Source organism: Dromiciops gliroides, chromosome 2 (assembly GCF_019393635.1).
Source record: "Dromiciops gliroides isolate mDroGli1 chromosome 2, mDroGli1.pri, whole genome shotgun sequence".
Classification (NCBI taxonomy): Eukaryota; Metazoa; Chordata; class Mammalia; order Microbiotheria; family Microbiotheriidae; genus Dromiciops; species Dromiciops gliroides.
The window spans coordinates 264,214,899-264,228,322 of NC_057862.1; positions in this window are offsets into that span (position 1 = coordinate 264,214,899).

The following is a 13,424-nucleotide window of genomic DNA, read 5'->3' on the forward strand; positions in this document are numbered from 1 at the left end:
AAATCAAAGTAGGATAACCAAAGAACATGGGCATTTTTTTGTTTGGTTTTGTTGTTGTTTTTCTGGATTTTCTTGGCAGGGATATTGGAATGGTTTGCCATTTCCTTCTCCAGCTCATTTTGCAAACTCAGGCAAACAGGGTTAAATGACTTGCTCAGGGTAACACAGTAAGTGTCTGAGGCTCGATTTGAATATCTGAAGTTGTCTTTCTGTTTCCAAGCCCAGTGGTCAATCCACTGTACCGCCTAGCTACCTTGATAGACATTTTAGTCATGTTATTTGTGTAATTCCATTTTGTTTTTATAGATTCAGAGCTTCACCAAACCTCAGGAGATTTTTGATTAGCATTACTCTTATATTTAGTAACTTGGAACACTCTTTCATATGTTTATTGATAGTTCATAATTCTTCTTTTGAGAACTTTGTTCATATTTTTTGACCACTTAACCACTTAATTTATTGGGGAATGGTTTTTGGTATACACATACATGCACATAAATAAACTATATATGTATATGTATATATTCATACATACATATAAACAAATTTATATAAAAAGTCATATATGTTATATATGTATATATAAATATAGATATAAACCTGGGTAGCTAAGTGGCACAGTAGAGAGATCACTGGTATTGGAATCAGGAAGACTCATTTTCATGACTCTAAATCTGGCCTCAGACACTTACTAGCTATGTAATCTTGGGTAGGTCACTTAACCACATTTCCCACAGTTTTCTCATCTGTAAAAGGATCTAGAAAAGAATGACAAACCACCCCAGTCTCTTTACTGAGAAAATCCCAAAATGGAATCACAAAGAGTTGAACATGACTGAACAACAAGAAGATATAAATATATACAAATATACATGTGCAAACATGTATTTCCATGCATGTTATAAACCATGGTGAGGAGAAGTTATAAGCAAAGCAAGAAATAATGGAAGAAAACTGTCTAGAACTTCTGAACCAATGAAATAGTACAAGTTGAAAGAAAAGAAAAGAAAAAACAAACAGAAACTATACTCTTTAGTTACAAACTTCAGGGAAGTTAGTTTTATTGTTTAGACTTTTCTTATTTATTTCTTAAATTATGATGTTCAAGCCTTTTAACTTGTCATGTTTTTCTGGGTCTCCTATAATCTTTAAATTGCCTTTTTGCATCCTGTCTTAGAAAATAAAATATTTCAATTGATCATATAGAAATTATGTTTTCTTTTTTCTTTTTTTTTAGTTTTCAACATTTGTCTTTATAAGATTTCTAGTTTTAAAATTTTTCCCTCCCTTTCCTCCCTACCCCCTCCCCAAGACAGCAAGTAATCTGACATAGGTTATATGTGTACAATAATACTAAACATATTTCTGCATTAGTCATGCTGTGAAAGAAGAATCAGAGCAAAAGGGAAAAACCTCAAAAAAGAAAAACAAAAAAGTAGAAATAGTATGGTTCAGTCTGCATCTAGATTCCACAGTTCTTTTTTTCTGGATTTGGAGAGCATTTTCCATCATGAGTCCTTTGGAACTATTTTGGACCATTGTATTGCTGAGAAGAGTTAAGTCTATCACAGTTGATCAAAACACAATGTTGTTGATACTGTATACAATGTTCTCCTGGTTCTGTTCATTTCACTCAGCATCAGTTCACATAAGTCCTACTAGGTTTCTCTGAAATCCATCTGCTCATCGTTTCTTACAGCACAATAGTATTCCATACATTCATATACCACAACTTGTTCAGCCATTCCCCAATTGATGGGCATCCCCTCAATTTCCAATTACGTGCCACCACAAAAAGAGCAGCTATAAATATTTTTGTGCATATGGGTCCTTTACCCTTTTTTATGATCTCTTTGGGAAAAAGATCTAATATTGGTATTGCTGGGTCAAAGGGTCAAAAGCTTTATGGCCCGTTGGGCATAGTTCCAAATTGCTCTCCAGAATGGTTGGATCAGTTCACAGCTCCACCAACAATGCATTGGTGTTCCAATTTTTTCACAGCTTCTCCAAAATTTATTATTTTCCTTTTTTGTCCTATTAGCCAATCTGGTAGGTGTGAAGTGGTACCTCAGAGTTGTTTTAATTTGCATTTCTCTAATCAATAGTGATTTAGAGCACTTTTTCATATGGCAATAGATAGTTTTGATTTCTTCATGTGAAAACTGCCTGGTCATATCCTTTGACCATTTCTCAATTGGGGAATGACTTGGATTCTTATAAATTTGATTTAGTTCCTGATATATTTGAGAAATGAGGCCTTTATCCAAAATGTTGGATGTAAAAATTATTTCTCAGTTTTCTGCCTCCCTTCTAATTTTGGCTGCATTGCTTCTGTTTGTACAAAATCTTTTTAATTTAATGTAATCAAAGTCTTTCATCTTGCATTTCATAATATTCTCTATCTCTGTTTGATCATAAACTGTTCTCCTTTCCTTTTCTGAGAGGTAAACGATTCCTTCCTCTCCTAATTTAGCTATGGTATCACATTTTATGTCTAAATCATGTACCCATTTTTACCCTATTTTACTATTAAGGTGTAAGATGTTGGTCTGTGCCTAGTTTCTGCCATACTATCTTCTAGTTTTCTCAGCAGTTTTTGTCAAATACTGAGTTCCTATCCCAGAAGCTGGAGTCTTTGGGTTTATCAAAGAGTATATTACTAAAGTCATTTATTACTGTGTCTCCTGTACCTAACCTATTGCATTGATCCACCACTCTATTTCTTAGACAGTATCAAATAGTTTTGATGATTGTCACTTTATAATAAAGCTTCAGATTTGGTACAGCTATCCCACCTTCCTGTTCATTTTTTTTTTCATTAGTACCCTTGATATTCTTGACCTTTTGTTCTTCCAGATTAATTTTTTTTCTAGCTCTATAAAATAATTTTTAGGTAGTCTGATTGGTGTGGGGAACAATTTTTAACTGGGGAGTGTTAGCTAAGTGGCTCACCGCAATATTGGGGCAAGGAAGGAGACCAGCAGCCTCCCTCAAAACAGAACAGGATTTATTTTAACAAGAACGAACTTGAAAAAAAAAACCCAAGGGGGCAGCTAGGTGGCGCAGTGGATAAAGCACCGGCCCTGGATTCAGGAGTACCTGAGTTCAAATCCGGCCTCAGACACTTGACACTTACTAGCTGTGTGACCCTGGGCAAGTCACTTAACCCCCATTGCCCTGCAAAAACCAAAACCAAACACAAACAGGATTAGTAGGATCAAGGGAAAGAAAATAAAATGGGAGAAGGGCAATTATACAACCTGAAAAGATACCACTGCCTAGGAATCAGCTGAGAATACACAGCAGAACTCCTGTGGCTTTCCATCGTCCAGCTAGAATGCCCAGTTCTCCTCCCCCAATCCCAGAAAAACCCCACACAGCCCCAGCCAATGGGATGGTCACATGACTGCCCTCATTAGGCTTCCAATCATTATAATTTTGCCAGGCCCATGTAAGCATCGGTGAGTGGTGATGACGTGAGGTGCCAGCGCCATGACAACGGCTACAACCAGTGGGTGGAGCACCGTGTGGTTTGTGGAGCTAAACCCCAGGCCAGTGTGTGCCGGGCATAAAAACCTCAAATAACAATTAATTCTTTACATTGGTATGGCACTGAATAAGTAAATTAATTTAGGTATAATTGTCATTTTTATTATATTAGCTCAGCCTATCTACAAGCAATTGATATTTTTCCAGTTATTTAGATCTGATTGGATTTGTGTGTAAAATGATTTTTATTTATGTTCATAGAGCTCCTGGGTTTGTCTTGGCAAGTATTTTATATTGTCTACCATTACTTTTTTTTTTTTTAAGTGAGGCAATTGGGGTTAAGTGGCTTGCCCAGGGTCACACAGCTAGTAAGTGTCAAGGGTCTGAGGTCAGATTTGAACTCAGGTCCTCCTGAATCCAGGGCCGGTTCTCTATCCACTGCACCACCTAGCTGCTCTGTCTACCATTACTTTAAATGGAATTTCTCTTTCTATCTCTTGCTGCTGGACTTTGTTGGTCATGTATAGAAATGCTGATGATTTATGTAGATTAATTTATTTATTTAAAAAGTATTTTATTATTTTCTAGTTACATGTAGAGATAGTTTTCAACTTTTTTTTTTTTTTTTGGTGAGGCAATTAGGGTTAAGTGACTTGCCTAGGGTCACACAGCTAGTAATTGTTAAGTGTCTGAGGCTGGATTTGAACTCAGGTCCTCTTGAATCCAGGGCCGGTGTTCTATCCACTGCGCCACCTAGCTGCCCCTGTGGATTTATTTTATATCCTGCCACTGTGCTAAAGTTGTTCATTGTTTCAAGTAGTTTTTGGGTTGAACCTCTAGGATTCTCTAAGTATACCATCATATTATCTGCAAAGAGTGATAGTTTTGTTTCTTCCTTGCCTATTCTAATTCCTTTAATTCCTTTTTCTTCTCTGATTGCTAAAGGTAACATTTCTAGTACAATATTAAATAATAGAGGTGATAATGGACATCACTGTTTCACCCCTGATCTTATTGGGAAGGTCTCTAGCTTATCTCCATTACATATAATGTTTGCTGATGGTTTTAGGTGGATTCTGCTTATTATTTTAAGGAAAGCTTCATCTATTCCTATGTTCTCTAGTGTTTTTATTAGGAATGAGTGTTGTATTTTGTCAAAAGCTTTCTCTGCATCTATTGAGATAATCATATGATTTTGGTTAGTTTTCTTATTGATGTGGTTGATTATGTTGATATTTTTTCCTAATGTTGAACCAGCCCTGCATTTCTGGTATAGATCCCACCTAGTCATAGTGTGTTGTCCTGGTGATGAATTGCTGTAATCTCTTTGCTAATGTCTTATTTAAGATTTTTGTATCAATATTCATTAGGGAAATTGGTCTATAATTTTCTTTCTCTGTTGTGACTCTGCCTGGTTTAGGTATCACTACCATATTTGTGTCATAAAAGGAATTTGGTAGAACTCCTTCACCTATTTTTCCAAATAATTAGTATAGTATTGGAATTAATTGTTCTTTAAATGTTTGGTAGAATTCACTTGTCAACCCATCAGGCCCTGGAGATTTTTTTCTTTGGGAGTCCATTAATGGCTTGTTCAATTTCTTTTTCTAATATGGCCTTATTTAAGGATTTTATTTCCTCTTCATTTAGCCTGGGCAATTTATATTTTTGTAAATATTTATTCATTTCATTTAGATTGTAAAATTTATTGGCATACAGTTGGGCAAAATAGTTCCTAATTATTGCTTTAATTTCCACTTCATTGGTGGTGAAATCACCCCTTTCATTTTTGATACTGATAAATTGGTTTTCTTCTTTCTTTTTTTAAAATCAAATTAACCAAAGGTTTATCTATTTTATTGGTTCTTTCATAAAACCAGCTCTTAGTTTAATTGATTAATTCTATGGTTTTCTTGCTTTCAATTTTATTAATTTCTCCTTTAATTTTCAGGATCTCTAATTTAGTGTCTAATTGGGGATTTCTAATTTGTTCTTTTTCTAGCTTTTTAAGTTGCATGCCCAATTCATTGATCTCCCCTTTCTCTTTTTTATTCATGTAGGCATTTAGAGATATAAAATTTTCCCTAAGCACTGCTTTGGCTGCATCCCATATATTTTGATATGTTGTCTCCTTATTGTCATTATCTTGGATAAAGTTATTGATCGTTTCGTTGATCTGTTGTTTGACCCACTCATTCTTTAGGATGAGATTATTTAGTTTCCAATTAATTTTCAGTCTACCTTTCCATGGCTCTTTATTACATGTAATTTTTATTGCATCATGATCTGAGAAGGATGCATTTACTATTTCTGCCTTTCTATATTTGACTATGAGGTTTTTGTGGTCAATTTTTTTTTTTTAAAGTATGCTTTAATCCACACAGAATTCATCAGTTCTCTCTCTCTGGAAGCAGATAGCATTTTTCATTATGGTTCCTTTGAAATTATTTTGGATCATTGTGTTGATCAGAGAAGATAAGTCTTTCACAACTGATCATTATTACAATATTGTTGTTACTGTGTACAATGTTCTGGTTCTGCTCCCTTCTCTCTGCATCAACTCATAAGTCTTCCCAGGTTTTTTTTTCTTTTTTTCTTTCTTTCTTTTTCTTTTTTCCAGGGCAATGGGGGTTAGGTGACTTGCCCAGGGTCACACAGCTAGTGTCAAGTATCTGAGGCTGGATTTGAACTCAGGTCCTTCTGAATCCAGGGCCGGTGCTTTATCCACTGTGCCACCTAGCTGTGCCCCCCCCCCCAGTTTTTTTTTTAATTTTATTTTTTCCAGTTACATGTAAGGGTAGTTTTCAATATTCATTTTCATAAGATTTAGAGTTTGAACTTTTTTTCCCTCCCTCCCTCCCTTTCCTCCCCCCTCCACAAGATCACAACCAGGTTATATATGTACAGTCCACAAGTGTTCTTTTTATCAGTTCTTTCTATGGGGTCAATTTTTGAATATGTGCCTTGTACCACTGAGGAAAAAGGTATATTCCTTTCTATCCCCATTCAATTTTCTCCAGACATCTATCATATCTAACTTTTCTAGCATTCTATTCACCTCTTTAACTTCTTTCTTGTTTATTTTGTGGTTAGATGCATCTAATTCTGAGAGGGGAAGATTCAGATCCCCCACTAATATAGTTTTACTGTCTATTTTCTCTTGTAACTCATTTGACTTCTCTAAGAATTTGGTTGCTATACTACTCAGCGCATACATGTTTAGTATTGCTATTACTTCATTATGTAGTTTCCTTCCTTATCTCTTTTAATTAAATCTATTTTTTGCTTTTGTTTTGCCTGAGATAAGGATTGCTATCCCTGCTTTTTAAAATTTCAGCTGAAGCATAATTCTGCTCCAACCTTTTACCTTTTCTCTGTGTGTATCTCTCTGCTTTAAATGTGTTTCTTGTAACAGCATATTGTAGGATTCTGGTTTTTAATCCACTCTGCTATTTGGTTCTGTTTTATGACAGAGTTCATCCCATTCACATTCACAGTTATTATTACTACTATCTATGCCTCCTCACCAGTGTTTTGCTTCTGACCCCTGCTTCCCCCAATCTGCCCTCCCTTTTATTAGCCCCACTCCCTTTTCTTTACCCTTTTCTCCCCTGCTTATGCCCTCCCTTCTATCAGTGCCCCCTTTCCCCCTTACCCTTTTATTTCCCTAAAGAATAAGCTACATTTCTTTATCCAAATGAGTGTATATGTTATTCCCTCTTTGAATCAAGTCTGATGAGAGTAAGGTTGAAACAATGCTCACCCCTCCCTTCTTTCTTTCTATTGTAATAGGTCTTTTGTGCCTCTTCATATGATGTAATTAACCCCATTCCACCTCCCCTTTCCTCTTCTCCCCATATACTCCTTTTTTCTCACCCCTTAAGTTTCTTTATATCATCACATTAAAGACAATTTATATTTATACCCTCTAGATCATGTTTTCTTTTAATGTTATTGATTTTTGCTTTTTTTCCTTCCAGATTGTTCTTCCCTTTTGTATATTTACATTCCCAATCTCTTGTTCTCTATTTTTCTGTGCTGCCAATTATGTCTGTTATGCAGGAGATAATTTCAACTTTCACAATTCATTTCTTTTTTGCACCATCAGGAAACATTGTGCTGTGGTTCCATGATGTGACTTTCCAATAGAGCTTGGGAATACATAGAGCCTTCTGCTGCATCATGTATTGATTAATTTTCTTTTTTATTACAATATTTATTCATTGTTTAGATGTTCTAGGGGCTATCTTTCTTTTGTTATTATTATCTTCCTTATTGGTTTATTTGATTATTTCAAGGTCTCTAACTGAGTTTTCTTCTTAGTGAGATCTTTGGTAATTTCAACCTTTTTTTTCTTTATATTCATTTATCCCTTACCTTCTGACTCCTTTCACTTTGCTGGTAGATTCCCTAATGTCTCTGTCCATGTGACTTCTGAAGGCACAAGATGGCTTCAGGTGGATGCCAGGACCTTTTCCTTCAGACCTGGTGGAACTCCATATATTCTGACTTCCTCTGTTCCTTCTCTTCCTTAGCTTTCTACCTAAGTACTGCTGCAGCTCAGCATGCTGCCATACTGCCACTCCAAAGAGTGAAAAAATAATCTGATTTTCTTTACCACACTACTGTTGCACAGTCTGGAATGGGAAGAATTGAGTTCTGGTGTAAGCCCATGGTTCAGGTTGTGCCACTCCTCCAAAGGTTTAGGTGCTGGTAGGAAAGGGCAAGTTAGAGCAAGTTAGAGATTAGCGATAATAAGCCTTCTCTGCTGTTAGTTCATTAATTTTCTGCCTTGTTGGGGTTCTTAATGTTTAGATGGTGTTGATGTTTGAAACTGATTTCATGCATTATTGTTATTTTGGAAATGTTTGAGGAGTTGTGAGTACTGGAGAGAATAGAGATTTCTCCATTTTGTTGGTTACATGAGTAAGCATGTCTGATCAGATTTTGTTTTTTTGTTTTTGTTTTTTTGTGGGGCAGTGAGGGTTAAGGGACTTGCCCAGGGTCACACAGCTAGTAAGTGTCAAGTGTCTGAGGCCAGATTTGAACTCAGGTCCTCCTGAATCCAGGGCCAGTGCTTTATCTACTGTGCCCCTAGCTGCCCCGATCAGATTTTTATAAAAATTTCTTTATTCTCCTATTAAAAGAAATCTAAGGACATTTTTTTTTTCTGGGGTGTGTTTTCCAATGTAGCATCCCCTTCTTGGACTACTTCTCTGTTACTTTTATAGGTTGGATGTTCATGGGGTCAACAATGCAAGTCCACACTCATGGGCTCAAACCAATTGACACAAAGCAAAGACAAAGGTTATAGAATGAACCTTTTAGCTATAAACATGAAGTACACTCCCAAAAATACAGAGAGTGTGAAACATCGGCACATGCACAGAATATACTAATTGTATATGTAAGAAATACACATGGCCAACCCAACTCAAGTCTCTGCTACTTCAAGGTTCTGACTTTTCTCTTAATATAAAATGTTTGGGACAAAATTGCCTCAGTTTGCCCAAATAATTCGAGGAGACCACCAAGTCTAGCAGAAGCAGATTTATTATATTCTCATGAGAATGGGTGACCCCATACCAGGGATGAGGAGTGTGCTAATGGGCTCATGAGTTGGGTTTTTATGGAAGTTTTGAGGGGGGGTGGTCACCCTCACAGGGTGAACTCACAATCTAACATCCAATCCTGTCTCACCCAGCATGCATGTACAGCTTGTGATCAGCTATGTCTGAGAGCAGGGGGAAAAGGGTAAAACCATTCCACCTGTGTAAGGAGGGGCAAGGGGGAAGAGGGGAGAGATGGTACCGGGAACTGGTACCAAGGGGAGATATGGTACTAGGAACTGGTACCGGGAGTCAGGGCTTAGGAATGTAAAAAGGGGAGGTAGTATCTGGGTGGGATCCACACTAGCAAGAGACATCTTCTCCTGCCTGGTCATAGAACAAGGGGGGGAGGTGTGTTATAGAAACAGCATAACTAACTCATAACAAGGACTGGGGGTTTGGAATGTAGGCAGGGGCGGGGGAAAGGGGGGATATCAAGGTATATCAGGTTTAGTAAGGCAAGATACATGATTTCTATTAAAATCTATGGAATAAAACATGAACAGAATAATCTGACAATAACAGGGACTGGGGGCTGGGCATTTTCCAGACTACATCCCCAAAATCTGAACCGACTCAAGCCCACCCATCCCATACAATCCCCCCTTTTTCTTTTTCTTTTCTTCTTTTTTTTTTTTTAACGGGGCAATGGGGTTAAGTGACTTGCCCAGGGTCACACAGCTAGTAAGTGTTAAGTGTCTGAGGCTGGATTTGAACTCAGGAACTCCTGAATCCAGGGCCAGTGCTTTATCCACTGCGCCACCTAGCCGCCCCCCCCCCCTTTTTCTTTTGCTCAGAGAGCATAGTTGGACTTGAGTCACTGGCTTGATTCCTTAGTGATTGTCCAGGGTCTCAGCCTGTGGGTCCAAATCCAGGCCAACACCAGTCTCTGCTTTCTGAAGTTTCAGGATCAGGGCCTTTTCTCCTGTCACAGTCAGCTGCATCTGTTGGACTGTGTGCTGTATCAAACCTATAAAGCAAGGAACTAAACAGGGAAGTATAAGAAAAATTCCAAAAATCAAAACAAAGAGTCCACTCCTGAAATTCTAGCCAATTCCTCAGATAAGCCAGCATGCCCTTTTATGCTTGTATAATAGAACCATCTGGGGCTGTATTGTTAGGTATAAATATACAGCACTTTTTCTCCTAACATCACACAAACCCCTCCTTTTTCTGCCAAGAGCATGTCTAGTGCTATTCTGTTTTCCCAAGCCATACGGCTGGTAGCATCCAATTGTTAGGACATGCCTTTCACAGCATCTCTGGTATAAACCTCTGTTGATTGTTTTATATATATATATATATAAAATTCAATCTGCATTCTTATGTATAATAACTCATCAGAACAGGGGTTCAAATTCTGCAGCTATCTGGTTTAACAGTAAAGATTTATAATCTTTTCTTTGTTATGGGCAGGGGTGATACCTTTGGGGCCCAATAGGGTGCAAGGGGACCAGAGCTAGGATGGATAGGTGAATGAGTAGCAGGAATGTCTGCCCTATGATTCCCTTGTGCTATGGAGTTGGTACCTTTGGGGCCCAATAGGGTGCAAGGGGACAAGGGCTAGGATGGATAGGTGAATGGCTAGCAGGAATGTCTGCCCTATGATTCCCTTGTGCAATGGAGTTAGTAACTTGGTAGATTTATGACCTTAAATAAGTCCTTTTTCTATACCATCCGCCCTCACATGTTTGCAATGGAGAGGAGTTTACTTTCTTCTAAACCAAAAACATATCCAGCTAGTTTAACCTTATCATAACACCACATAATACTATATAAACATTTGCAGGCAGATGACAAACCTATATATTAATATACCTTGTTTGGCATATCAAATGAGCACAATGTGTGGTCATTTCTTCTACTGACTACTTGTTCTGATTATAGAAATCTGCTATAATAGAAAAACCAGGGACATGATCATAATGCCAGGATAAACCATCCTTAGCTTTGTTTGATTTTAGGCAAGTCACAAGTAACAACCAGTGCATCAGTATTCTGGGGTCTAAATAGCCAGATTCAGGGATAGCCAGGTGGGGAAACAATTCCTGTTCAGCAAGACCACAATGAGGCAGAAAGAGCCTACCACGGATGAGACCCAGATCATCCTTTCAGCTTTCCCCCAGATACCTCCACCTGTAAACAGCACATTCCCTCTTGTGGTATTGCTTTGTGACATTCTCTCCAGTACTTGATCACTGGCTTGATGATTCCAGACAACTATACCTGAATTCAAAACTCAAAACAATATTATAAATTACAGTCCCAAATTATTTTATATTAAAAAGCAAACCTCTACTCTCATGAAATTGCAATGAGCAAAAATATTTACCAGGAAACTCACACATGTTGCACATTTTTTTCCTTCTTCTAGAATTTACACTTTTCCTGATGTAAAAATATAATAAGCAACCTTGTCAGAAAAGAGCCTGCCATAGATTGCTTATCTAGGGATTTTCACAATCTATCTGGAAGTTTACAAATTAAAAGAAATATCTTCCAGTGTTTTCCTCTGTGTCCTAGAGGAAACACATGCCTGTTTCTGCTAAGACCATCAATTGTTTTGTTTCCTCTGAATCCCATAATTTGCAATTATTCCTAATTTTAACACACATACCCATTTAAAATAACTTTAAAACTTTACCAATATTTTAGTTTTCCATTCAAATTCAATTATTCTTTGATTTCTTCCAGAATCCACAGACCTTGAAATTTCAAGTTAGCAGGTTAGCACTTAAAGTGGCAGTGCACTTTAAATTATGACTAGTGTACATTCCCTGCTTTTTCTTTTTCTCAGTTTTAAAACAACATAACTTTCTTTCTACTTGCTTTTACCAATTATTTAAAATTCTCTGGACAACTTAAAATTTTCCTAAACATTCTCTCTCTCACTCATCACTCCCCTGCTGCACAGCCAGCACCTGAGAGGGGGTGGGGGGGTGAGAAAAAGAAAGCAGCAATGCAAGTCACGCTCAACTAGAAATCATCCCTCATTAAAACTTTTACATTTTACAAATAGTTCCTGATTTTTAACCATTACATTCTACTAAAAAAGATTTCAAAATAGAAGCATTTTCAAACCAATTTTTACAATGTTCATCTAAGGCTATGAATGCCTAGCAAAATTAACATCCCAATTCCTAATTCAAACTCTTAAGTAAACACACTCATATAAAGATATCCAGAAGTCAGAGACTTCCCTTCCCCCACCTTCAGAGCCTGGCCACCCCTCAGAGAGGCTTACAGGGGTACAACCAGAAGTAACACAAGTACAAAAATTCCCCACAGATTTTTTATACAACACAATTACAACATTTAACAGACATAAATGCACAAGACAACAAACTAGTGGCCGGACACAGACAAGCAAACAAACAGCCATCAAATATTACTTCTTCCTGACCAGTCCACTCTGGTAGGGGCTAATTCAGGAGGTCTGTTACCTTAAATCTTTCCCTTGCAAATAAGTCATTTGTCTCTTTTCACCCATGTCCAATTTTTCCTTTTTCAAATTTATAAGGATACACTGGAGGGGTCATGCAGAATATTTTCTCTCCCTGTCCCTTTAAGTTGAGGCTTGGGCAATCTGGAGCATGGTTTTAGACTGCTTCTGTTGTTGCTGTAATTGCTGATGAAGTATTTGGCTTTGTTCCTTCTTTTCTGCCTCACCCCCACCTTACAAAAACTGTCTGAGCCATCTGGAGCAACTCATCCAAAGTTTTAGTAGACTAGTTTTGTTCTTTTTGCAATTTCTTATTAACGTCTGTCCAAGAATTAATTACAAAATTCATCTTAAGAATGGTTTGTGCCAGACTTCCAGGGCAGAGCCAAGATGGCGGAGGAAAGGCAGTGAGCTCCCAAACTCATGACAGGATCGCTCCAAAAAACATCCAAATAAAGTCATAGGAAAATGCCCAGAGCAGCAAAACTCACAGAAGAATGTGCTGAAATCATCTTCTAACCAAGAATGGCTTGGAAGGTCAGAAGGAGGGAGCTGCTGTGCTGATACAGGAGTTGGGCCCAACCCCACAGTCACCCTGACACAGATCCAGTTGCAGGAAGTCCTCACCAAGGAGACCCCCAGAGCCTCTGAATCAGCTGAAACACCAGTGTTGTCTGGAACTAAGCTCACAGTCTGGTGAGTGGGCTGAGCCCTGGGCAGGGGAGAGACTACAGGGTTCTCTGCTGGTGCTAAGGCAGAACTTGGATTCTACACCCCTACTGAGAACCAGGTGGTAGGCTCGAGTAGAAGTGGCTCAGGTGGGGGAAGGGCACAGGCTCCTCAGAGCTAACAACCACAACACACAAAGCTGGTTGATTGGCAAG